The sequence below is a fragment of the Oreochromis niloticus genome, linkage group LG3 (assembly GCF_001858045.2).
Source record: "Oreochromis niloticus isolate F11D_XX linkage group LG3, O_niloticus_UMD_NMBU, whole genome shotgun sequence".
In the NCBI taxonomy this organism is placed as follows: domain Eukaryota; kingdom Metazoa; phylum Chordata; class Actinopteri; order Cichliformes; family Cichlidae; genus Oreochromis; species Oreochromis niloticus.
The window spans coordinates 31,548,086-31,561,227 of NC_031967.2; positions in this window are offsets into that span (position 1 = coordinate 31,548,086).

Sequence of the window (13,142 nt, forward strand, 5' to 3'; positions counted from 1 at the left end):
ATGGGTCTACTGGAGGGCCAGATGCTTCTCCGCTCAAGAAATGGTTTTCTGTTATGTGTAAATGATTCATAGGTCAGTGTTAACCACCAGAAAAAACTGAAAAAATATTCCTCCAGACTGAAAATTACAGTATTTTTCGGACAATAAGGCGCACTTAAAATACTTTAATTTTCTCAAAAATCGACAGTGCGCCTTGTGTATGAATTCTGATTGTGACCTTGAACCGATTTTATGTGGTACACCGTACACGGAGCTCAAAAATCTGTCAAAAAATGTTTTAGTACGACTTTGGTAAGCTACGAAGCCGCAACGCTTGATGGATTGTTGGAGCATTACGGCTATTGTAGTCAGGAGCCTCGCGGAGTAATCCCAGGTGTAACAATCAAGTTTAACATCCAGGCATCCATTAAAACAGAATTTATGAAATTTAACGGAGTTAGATGTTAGCAGGAAGTTAGCTCGCTAGTTTCCACCTAAACATGATATAGCATGAGAGATTACTGATGACTGAGAGATTTCTGAAAAAATTCAAACCTACAGCTCTGCTATCACTTCCAACATAAATGAAGACAGAAAACTAAACAGCAGTGACTTGTGTAGGGTTACTGAAGTTGGGCTAGCTGGTATATAATGATGAGCTATGTGATCACTAGCGACACAGCTATGTTAGCATAGCAAACACAGTGAAGCTGGAGGATGAATGCTAACTTTTTCCACTCGATAAAAGTTCATGTGAGGGTTTCCGATGGTTAGGGACAAATGCAATTGCATGGCAGGATGCTGTAAACAGACCAAACTTTAGTCAGGAGAACAACTGAGATAATCCATGCAAAATACGAGGTTAGTCAATAATATACTGCAAAAACATGGGAATAGAGCAGCTGCGAGAGAATTCAGCATTACTGAGTCAATGGTACGGAAGTGGAGGAAGCAAGAAGAATGAGTTGAGTAAAGTTTGACTTATCTGACTGTTTTGTTTCACTTAATGTACCTTATAATCCGGTGCACCTTATGGTCTGAAATTACGGTAGTGGAAAAAAGCACCTTCGAAAGACCCTCAGAAACCCTGGAGAACAATTGCTCAAGATCCCCTTTTAAAAAAGAAAGTCTGGCTGCCTGGAAGTAAGATATAAAGAATTCGGGACAAGAGATGGCTCAAGATGTTTGTACATTGTTGTACAATGAAATACACTGCTGAAACGTTGGGAAATTGCGCCCCTTTGTTTTGTTTTGCTATGACTCTAGATGCAAATACTATACTTGTAGTGAGTTTAAGTTAAGCCCAAAAGCTCCATACAAATATTTAATATAACTGCTGTTTTTATTGTTTTTATTTATCCATTTCTTACTTTCTTTTTTATGTACTGTTAGGCATGTTATATATCAAATGCTATGTGACTGATACCAAAACGTATGAAAGTTTGTTTAGTTTTTTTTATGAGAAAAGAGACTTTTAAAATTGTAACCTTATAATCTAACCTTATATAACATAAGCCACTTCAATACCTAAGTCCTGTGCTGGTTTGAACTTTGGTACCCTCGGTTTCTTATATAATGCATTTTTCTTTGACATTATGGAGTAATTTTCATTGCTGTTTTCTAAACCATCCATCACTGAGCCAGACCCTTCAGTTTGTATTTACAGAGTTTAAAATGAAGCGGCTTAAAAAAGAAGAACAGCAGAAAGCAGCAGAGATGTGGAGCAGGCCAGAACTGCATGGATATCTTCCAGTCAAACTCGATATGAGTTTCTTTGGGTTTATTTCTGTGTTATGTCAGAGAGAGATAATGACCAGCAGCATTGTTTCTTTGAACCAATGAACCAAATACACATCCACCAATCCAAATAAGATCAGTGTGTGTGCTGCTTTAGGACTGTATGGGCCACAAGTACCACGTCAGCACATCAGAAAGGACGGCTTGTTCTTAATCAGAATATTTATTTATTTATTAAAATTACTTAATTGATGAGAAGTTCTCCTGTGCATGCCCACCTTATCCTCTGGGGATGACTTTAGAGTATCTCATTTCTGACTGCCCCACCTTGAAGAAGAAAAAAAAACAACACCAACATTCCTTTCTCTTTCATCTTAGATGCAGGAAATGCCGATGATGCCCTGTGACCTGAATCAACAGAGCAGTGGAGCTTAACTAAGGAAGGTCTCCGTTCAAAATTTCCTCATAAATTTAAAGTTACCAAAGATGTGGTACTTGCTTGGACTACAAGCCAGTTTCACTTAATAAAGTAATCAGTGAGTTCTTGTGAACTTGAGAAGCAGAAGGGCTTTTCTCTTTTGTTAGTGGCATTTTTCATCTGAAGCACAAACACTTTTGTGATGCTTAAAGCTCTTCGGAGGCTCTTAACAACTGCTGCCTATACACGAGTTCAAACGACTGATGGACATTTTAGGCAAACTGCTGACAGGCGGATGATGAAGCCATTTCCTGTTGATACCCCTCATCTTCTGTGCATGCCACATGAGTAAAGTAACCAGGATGGTCCCGTGTAGACCGCCAGGGTGAAGCAAGGACAGCCACGGTGACACAGTACACTTGAGGGAAACCGCATTAACATCTGAGCCTCACGTTCAGTTTACATCGCCTCTGGCTTTGCTTAATGTCCTGCTGATGTTTGAAAGACTATTAGCATAAACCAGAACCATTCAACTCAGGCCGTCTTTTAGACATTTTTCTTTTCCTGGATCTGAGGAAACCCACATGTAATCAGTCACTCCTAACTCGAGAGGTTTGCTTTATGTGTGTTTTTAGTGGGCACACTAGAACACTACCAGACAAAAGAAACTTGTTAAATAACAAAGACGGCCGGTTCATGAAGACGCATAACGAGTGGTGTAAATTCCCCCTGAGACTCCGTGGACAAAGGGACAGTGTGTGCATCTTGGTAAATGAAAGGAAAGCTCAGTTTCATTACCCTGCAGAAGAGCTAAGAATGTGTGTAATTTCAGCATGCTTGGACAGCATGTAGATCCATCAGTGATAACTGGCTCCAAGACTAATAAAGACCTAATCTGAAACTAAGGAAAGCACGTGTTTGACCAGAAGAGTGCATTTCAAAGTCAAACATAGACATAAATTATTGCATTAATGGTGTAGAGCAGGGGTCCCCAATCTCAGTCCACGAGGGCCGGTGTCCCTGCAGGTTTTAGATCTCACCCTGGGTCAACACACCTGAATCACATGATTAGCTCATTACCAGGCCTCTGGAGAACTTCAAGACATGTTGAGGAGGTAATTTATCCATTTAAATCAGCTGTGATGGATCAAGGACACATCTAAAACCTGCAGGGACACCGGCCCTTGTGGACTGAGATTGGGGACCCCTGGTGTAGAGTTTCAAGATTGAGCACGGGATTTCACCTGGTGAGGCTACAACCGAACTGAAGCAGGTGGATATGGTTTTCATTTTATAATAATATAAAATATATAATAATTTTTCAATTCTCCTAATCACCCTGTGAAAATATATGGTTATTACAGTACTCACTGATGGGCTGCAGCTCATGTTCCGCAAATCAAACAAACATTGAGGCTCCACTGAGAGTTAAAAACAAATTATTATTGAAATAATGTGTGTGGTTCTTCACCCAGGTGTTATAATAAAGTGTTATTATTTCTTATTTCTTCGTATTTGGATAATGGGGAACAGGTGCAGTGATTCAAATGAGCAGTTTATAACTTCCCTCCAAACTGTGGGCAACTAGCAATCTGCTGGCACCCAAACCAATCACACAGAGGTCCTGTACCACAACAACTCGCAAACTGGTCATGGGAACACACATTTTTCCTTAATGGTCCTTCTTGTTGCGTGTTCAATCAGTAAATCCCAAAAGGTTGATTCTGTTCATCTGGATGTAGCGTTTTCAGTGGGAGAAACATTTGAACGCTACATCCAGATGAACAGAATCAGCCTTTTGGGACTTAATGATCCTTGATTAACAAGCAGTTCCTGGCTACTTGTCTGACTGGTATTATACTTCCTATATCCATGAGTCCACTAGAGTCTGTGGGGTCTCCACCTGTCTGTGTCCACAACTGAGTATAACTGAAGCATTAATATTACCTAAGTCTTGCCGGGAAGAATTATATGCAGAAATTGTAGAAACACTTTCTTTTTGTGCCAATTTTAACCAACAAACTGCTTTTACTAGCACAGTAACAGGCATATAAGCAGCTCCAGAGACCAGACAGACGTTTTGATTAATGGAGACATTGGTCATATTAAACACTTAAACGGCTTTTTCTCTGACCTGCTGTGTTTGCATAGGAGTGTTAACAAAAGACCTATTGGTTTTTCTAACCTGCCCCCATCCATAGAGTACCACCCTTCCTGACACACAAGCACACACACACACGCACTGTGCCGTCACCTACTTACTGTTATCTTCATATCAGCATTCTCCTCATACTGGACCCGCTTTCCCTCCATCTTCTCTCTCACACACACACACATCCATCATAACACTGCAGCACAGCCTTCATATCAGCAGCGCTGCCGTTCTCTCCATGTCGCCTGTATTATTGCCCAACATACACTCTGTTTTCCTAAGAGCCAGCCAGGAAATGAGTTTTATAAAGCTGGAAAGACATGCACAAACTTATACATGCACACAGACACACACAGAAAATCCCAAACATCCTGAAGAGACTAAGTGGGGCCAGACAAGCGTTCAACCTGACACACACACACACTTTTTTTGGAAGAACAATACTACTGCTGCAACCCCGCTGCCCCGACTACCGGCCATTGGAAATGGGAATTTCAGAATCAGTGGGAGTGGTGCTATCAGAATACCTTACAGGGCACCTAAACAATGCAGTTATTCCTGCAGCAGAGCAACAAACATTATTAGGCCTTTGATAAGGCCTTTAAAGCAGCCCTCCTTGGCACACAAAGGGTTTGTCACAGGAAGCTGGAGGAAACTACCCACAGAGAATGAGAAAATAAAAAGGTGTGTGGCTCAGAGAAAGTGCTTTTTCACACACAGATTATGTGTTTGATATTTTTATAACGATGAGAACAAACTATATAATCTCAGAGGTCACTTCATTAGTTACGCCTTATTGGTATCAGGTTGGACCGCCTTTTGCCTTCAGAGGTGCTTTCATTCGTCATGGCTTATTTCAGCAATTCAGCAAGGTGCAAGAAACATTCTCAGAGATTTTTTTCCATGTTGGTATGACAGCATCACAGTTGCTGCAGATTTGTCGGCTCCACATCCACGAGGTGAATCCCCTGTTTCACCACATCCCAAAGGTGCCCTATTGGACTGAGATCTGGTGACTATGGAGGCCATTTGAGTACAGTTTAAGAAACCAGTTTGAGATGATTAGATCTTTGTGACATGGTGTGTTATCCTGCTGGAAGCAGCCACCATAAGATGTCACGCTGTGGTCATAAAGGGATAGATGTGGTCATCTACATTACTCAGCTAGGCTTAAATGATGCTCAGTTGATACTAACAGGCCCAAAGTGTACCAGGATAATATTGCCCACACTGTTACAGCAGTATCATCTTGAAACTTTAATCCAAGGCAGGATGGATCCAAATGTTCATGTTGTTTACACCAAATTCCAATCCTACCATCCAAACGTTGCAACAGGAACCGACGCTCATCAAACCAGGCAACATTTTTCCAATTTTCCATTTTCCAAATTTTGATGAGCCTGTGTGTCATCCCTCAGCCTGGTCCTACTGGAGGTTTCTTCCTGTTAAAATGAATTTTTTCCTTCCCACTGTTGCCAAATGCTTGCTCATAGGGGTTGTTTGATTGTTGGGTTTTTCTCTGTATTATTGCAGGGTCTCTACCTTAGAATATAAAGTGCCCTGGGGGCTTGAAGTCTCGCTAGTCTCATCTGACCTCTAAAATCAACAATCAACATCAACCCAGAGAACTTCCACTCACTGGATATTTCCTCTGTTTCACACCAATCTCTGTAAACGTTTGAGATGGCTGAGTGGGAAAATCCCAGCAGATCACCAGTTGTGAAATAATCAGACCAACAGGTTTGGCACCAACAACCATGCTACATTCAGAGGGGGTCATCTTGGCTGTGCAAACTTTGCATTGCAGTTGAGGGCAACTGAAACAAGAAAGCTTGAGCTCAACCAAAAACAACCAGCTTAGAGTGTCTTGATGTGTGCTCAATCATCCAGGTAAGGAAATCCTAAAAAGTTGAAGAGACTGAAGAAGTCACTTGGATGAGTGATGAAACATGATGATGATGATGATGATGAACAGATTCAACTTCTTGGGAACCGGCTTAGAGACATTAAAAACCTCTGTAACATTTACTTCCTGATAAGTTACTCCACTTATAAGTTGTATTTTGATCCATCTTGTTTGAGTCATGTATTGCCTTTATATTGTCTATAAAGGTTGAGCTAACTGGTGGCTGGCTGTAACTTAACTCAGATCTTGACACTTAAAGGCTCAGTAGCGTGGACCTTTTACACATTAAAGAAGGAAGCATTAACACTTGCAGATCTGCACCTAGCTGGCAAACAACTTTTTTATTAATAAAATAGGTGTCAAACTATTTATGCTCCATGAAGCTGATTAAGAAGCTTTTGGGGAGGACTGGGAGCACCTCAGATTTATGAGCCTGTATGATAATATTTTAAACACAAAAGCATGCCTTACACCTTTAACCCCAGGTCGTGCTGGCAGCTTGTGCAAGTGCTACCATAAAAGTCTGTTATTTTACTGATATTTATGTGCTGAATTAGTTTCTTGCAGCAATGCATGGATCAGATATTTTGTAGCCTCTAGGCTTCTTCTGCTCATAGTTTATCAAATGGAACAGCTGGGTTGAGGTGGCACGAGCCGGCGCCTCTTTGTTTTAAGAGCTCGCGGGGAGCAGATTCCTGATCAAAAACACAGGTTAAAGAGGTGAAAAAAAGTTTGATTGAATCCAGAGAAGTGGGAAATGGAAAAAAAAAAATCCTCTATACGGCCAACACATACTCTGGAAGTAATCTAAATGCACTGGTGGAACAGTTTCTGTTCTCTCAGGTAGTTTTTCTGAACCCCACACACATAACGTACTAGACTCCTGATCACTGAGGGACTTAGGTCACGCCATCGTGCGATGACCTCCGTGACAAAGCCAGAAAATAGACCTGTGGTTGCAATCATGTTGGTTTTTATCCAGCATGTTGTTCCAGTGTTAAACAGTGTGTCGTAATTTTCTTCTTTGGACACTGGAAGCTAAATTGAGGTCACTGAAGGCAACAGAGCCAATTTTTGTCCCCAGGCTACAATATTTTCTATTTTGTGCAAAAATCTAGCCTTTTGTGTAACTTCATGAAACTCATGCCAGACTTTTAACATACTCGACCACAGCTATTCTTCTTCTGTATTTTATTCTGAATCCCAGAGTGTCAGTATTACCTTTTGTTAAAAGACTGATGTTACCATTATGAAAAGCATGAAAACTCATGTCATGTCAACTTTGAGTGCATTCTTTGAAGATGTAGCAAACTCTTTCAGTCTCATTTATTTATAATTGAATGTTTCCATCCAATGTTTCTATCTATTCTCTTCTGCTTATCCTTATCAGGGTTGTGGGGGGCTGGAGAGGTGGGGTACACCCTGGACAGGTCGCCAGACTGTCGTAGGGCTAACATTTACACCTATGGGCAATTTAGAATTACCAATTAACCTAACATTTAAAAAACTGACATATACAAATGCCTATCTTCTGTTGTCTTATAACTGAAGGTTGCTCACCTTAACAGAAAGTTCTGCAAAATACTATAATCATGTATCCGAATGGACTGCAGGCTTTTAGCAGCATGCAATGATGAGCTTTGGTACAAAGTATACAGCTGTGATCAGAGGTTTACTTCCAATCATCATTGGCAGGAATATCACAGGATTGTGGACTTTTAAGGATTTCTTGAAACTGTTCTTTTACCAGCTTGGAACTGGGTCCAAAGGTTTCAGGGTCAAATATATACATACATATTCACCACTAACATTTGGTTAAATATACCTTAGCAAGTTACATTTTAATCAGATTCTTCGATAGCGATCAACAAGCTTCTGGCATAATTCTGGCTGGATATTTGACTAGGCTTCTTGGCAGAATTGGTAGAGTTCATTTAAATTACTTGTTGTTCTGTTCAGCTTTTAAGTTTAGTCCACAAATTTTCGCCAGGGTTGAATTCTATGTCTGTCTACATCTGAAGAGGTCCTCAAGCCAATCAGATGTCCATGTGATGTCAGTTTAAAGCTGAATGTTTTAAATTTGAACATTTAAATGAGAACTTTACTTGCTTAAAGGTTGTGGTGTACTGCATGTGTCTCTTTATGGGCTTATTCGCTATCGGAGCCCACTTCTGCTGATGTGCATGAGCTTTAACTTACTTTTTCAAACTAAAACTTGAAATTTCAAAATAGTGAAAAACATTTTCACAACAAAGCAAAAACATATTGAGAGAAATGGATATTAAGTCGTTACTATTTCCATCTTAATTCGTTTAATCACACTGGCAAATAAAGGTTCTAATACAAGGTCAAGTCTCCCTCTGCAACGTATCAAGCAGTAGTAGATTATTGCACTTAATAATTGGAGTTTTGGGGAAATTTTGAGTCATGTTAGTGGAGAACAAGTGTTACTGATGCTTCAACAATGGCTCCATGTTATCTAAATGTTAGTCGTTACAGTGAGCCAGCATACATACCACTGCTGTGACACGGAAGAATTTAAATGGAAAACATCTGTTGTCGAAATCTGTGCTTTTCAAAATAACTGAAAAACAAAACCAACAGGGAAATGGCTAAAATTCCTCACTTGAGGCTGGCACCAAAGCAATTTAGCCCCCATAGACTGGCATGTTTAAATGCCCAAGTTTACAGCATCAAAAAACATTTTTACAGCATGGAGGAAGAAAACGTTTAAGCCTCTGTGATTAGTCTCACCCTGCATAACTTCTGTACAGCAGGCGAAATATTTAAGATCCATCCGTGTTCGCGCTGGAAGGGCTTAAAGTTAGAAGCATGGTTGATTTTACTGATGGGTATCTTGACAGAGGCAGCTGTCTGCCAAGCCTCACCTTTGCTAATTTGAGTCACTCACCAGTCCTGCAGACCTTCCAAGAAGTTTCTTGTTGAAGTTCAGCTAAAGCGAGTAAAAATTCTATTATTTCATTATGTTGCTGTGCACAAATTATTAGAGTCTTCACTCTTGTTCAAATATAACATCTGGCTCCAACAAAACAACATGGCAACAACCATAACGGTGACACTTGGGCTTCACAATGTGAATTTATGGTGGCTATGTCCAGGGGTTAAAGCCCGTGTCTGTGACGCGTTCATGGTGCAGATGCAAAGTTACGGTCGCAGTAATTATAAGTATTTAGTAGCTAAATGAATTTGCATGATTTTTTTCAAAAGAACTCTGCAAGTGACAGGTGCCAGACTAGAAATTGAAATATTACTATCATCATTCAGTTTAAATTTGTTAAATCAGATACTGAAGCTTTTGCCCAGTGAAGTTTACAGACATGCATATGTTAGACTGATAACAACTGGTGGACGTGTATTTAAATCAAAAATGTTGCATTTACTCAAATATGCTTGCTAGTATAGTGTTCAGGGGCTAGAAAATCGGCCTTACAACTAGTGAAACATCTGCCTATTGGCTTATATATTGTCAAATTCAGTAGAGTAATCCCCAAAGAGCTGGAGCACAGGTCAGCTGATCATAGACTCACAAATTTTTATTATTTCAGAGTAATTAATTCCCTCCATCCTCACCACTACATCCAGTGTTAGGGTTCAACCACTTGCCAAATCCCACTTCAACCACTGGTTACATTTTCTTGCTCTGTTCATTCAAACAGGCCTAGCAGACATTAAAAAACCTGAAACAAGTCAATGATCTACTGTGACAGAATTGTCATCAGGAAAGACTTTATTTTGAAGATGATTAGAAAGGGAATTTCAGAATTACTACATCTGGGCAAAGCACAACTTAATATATTACGTCTTAGGAAGACAGCACATGCACTGCTTGCTTTATTACTGTAAAATGAGCAGACTGATGACTTTAGCTCGACACAAATGGACCAATTGAGGTTTAAATCAATCTGCCAAATGCTGCCAAATGCTGATGACCGACCAGTCCTGCCAAGAGTTCCTCATGTGTAAAAATGTGCTTTCGGTGCTTGTTTTTATAAACAGTTACACGACAGAAATATGGCACAGCTTAATTCTTTTGCATCCTATAAATCTGCAGGTTTAGCTGAATGTTTGGCCGGGGATCAGGATGACATGTTGGCTGTAACATTTTAAATACTGTGACCAGAAAAAATACAAGCATCTGTACACTGTAACACAATCCAGACCAACACCGTAATAAATATTATACTTTTTTTTTTTTTAACCGTTAGAGAGACGTTGATTTAGCTTTATGGCGATGGTTGTATTAAATTATAGTGCAGCTTTCCATGCCTTCACATTGATGTTGCCTGGTTGAAACAAGCAGCACCGTGTATTAACATGAAAACTGGATGGAAATCGTGTTTAAAATACATCTGTTTGCACTTTTTCTGTACGAAGGGGGTACCTGCTAAACTCTAAGTAGGCCTCATATGTGAGAAGTGCTGTATTTTACTAAAACAGGTCTCACTGGCTCAGTATTTGTTTGTCTTACTTTATTTTATTTTTATGTGAAGCGTAAATGTTGCAGAATAGATTTGATCAAAATTATGAGCCCATTGTGGTTTTCCACCATAAGCATCTTCAGTTTATTTAGTGCAGGAAATATTGTAATTTATTAAATATATTTGGCATCTCATTACTCCTCTCTGCTTACTACTCACTGCTGTAGCATCTGTTTGAAAATTCTTTCAGACTGTTCTGAAGTTTTCCCAGATTTCAGTTCCAAAAACAACCAGTGAGCTTTATTTGTGCCACAATCCGTCACGCCTGCCACTCATTTAATGAACAATGCCACCGTGACCAATCCACTCGGCTACTGTGGCACCACGCTGCCCTTAGCCATTTGTCTTTACAAACATTTTTCATACTGTAATAATCATACTTTTTGCAATGTGACTGAAAATCTATGCAATACTTTTTTTTTTCCTTGCATTGCATATTTTTCATATTTTTTCTTGAGTTTTTTTTCCAGTCTTTCAATAATGTGAGCCAGATTTACACTGCAGTAACCCCAAGTCAAGTTTATTTTCATACCATACGCCATTGTACAGAAACTCTACATGCTCCCCACACACTTCGCCCGCTCCCGGTCTGGACGTTATTTAGCCTTTCCAAAACACTCTGCAGATGTGTTTTAGTAACCTGAAGTCTCTGTGATATTTGATGGATGAGTATTATACCGGTTATTGATTCAAAGTGGCTACGTGGCTTTTTAACAGCAGTCCCGTGTAGTCATATCTAGAAATCTCTGCATAAACAGAACCTTCCATTATTTTCATCCATTTTATCGGGTTTTTTTGTTTCGACTTACCTCATAGAGTAAGACCAAGACCTTATAATACTATAAAGAGAAACCTCTTAAACAAGCAGCTGGCTGTGGAGGACCAAAGCTGCCAAAATGAATTGAATTATATAATACTATAAGGATACAAAATGGATACAAAAAAAAAGAAAAAAAATGAAAACTATAAATAGTGTATGAAAAAAGATAAACATATATTTTTTATAACTATGTATAAAATATGTATTAATTTTTCAGTTTTAAAAAAGGAAGGAAATTGACAATATTGGTAGAATTACATAAGCTAAAACAGATATATTAATTCTGCTTTATAGTACTGTGGAAAAGTCTTGAGCCAGCCATAATTTCTTAATATTTTGTTTGGAAAATAGGAAATAGGTACATTAATTAATTGAAATATGTGCAAAAATACATGGAAATACAGTATATGAGGCAAAAATGGAGTTTATATTTTTCTTTGTACATTTCTACCAATAATTGGTATGATCACCTTTATTCTTCAACACAGCCTGAACTCCTGTAAACTTTTAGCCTTCTTGTAATTTTTTTAAGCAGACTTTAGGGATAGTTGTCCAGGCTTCTTTAAGGACATTCAACCTGCTGCTTCACAGCCATATAGTGGCCTTCATTTTATGCTAACCCGCTGGCTGCTAGTCTGTGCTAGAAGCGTGCAACAACTACTAATATATTTACTCTGACTCTCTAAAAAAAAAATTCAAACGTGCAGCTCTGCTATCACTTCCAACAAAAATGAAGACAGAAAACTAAACAGCAGTGGCGTTTGTAGGGTTACTGAAGTTGGGCTAGCTAATGATGTGCTAATGTGGTGGCTAACTACACAGCTATGGTTAGCATAATATAAACACAGTGATGCTAGAGGATGAACGCTAACTTTTTTCCACTCGATAAAAGTTAATGTGAGGGTCCCTGATGGTTAGGGACAAATGCAGTTGCGGCAGGATGCTGTAAACGGTCCGAACGTCAGTCAGGAGAACAACTGAGATAATCCATCCATAATGTGAGGTTAGTCATTAATATACTGATGCATGGGCTGGACTGTAGTTACACTGTAAGGTTTTGAAAACTGAGCTTTAAAATGAATAGTGGTAATAAAAACCGAGATAGGCCGACAGTGATCATTGACTGTTTTTAGGGGTTTGTTGAGATTAAATAGAACAAATACAAAGTATTAAAACATGTTCAAAACACAACAGCCTTAATAAATGCAGAGTAATTTGGACCCGGAAGCAGGTTTCATCACTTAAAGATTGGATATCCCACCTGCTGTGAATGTTTTAATGCAGTACAGTTGTTATTATTATCACTTGTCACATCCTGTTTATGACAGTTAAAATAACATTCATATAAGAAATAAATTGTCTTATGTAAACTGTATGTGGTGGCCTATACTACTGTACTTTAATGTCAGTGTAAGGGTGGTACTGCAAGAGCCATATATTTTATGAGGTGGTACTCAATGTGAAAAGTTTGAGAACCACTGCTCTAAAGTAAGCAACATCTTCCGGACAGCACCTCTAAACAACTTGTATGATTATTACCTTCTTAAAGGTAGGACTCATGTGCTGACTTTTTCAAAGGGCAGGAGAGCAACCTAAGCTAGGCAGGAGGTCGCTTTAGCTATGAATTTACA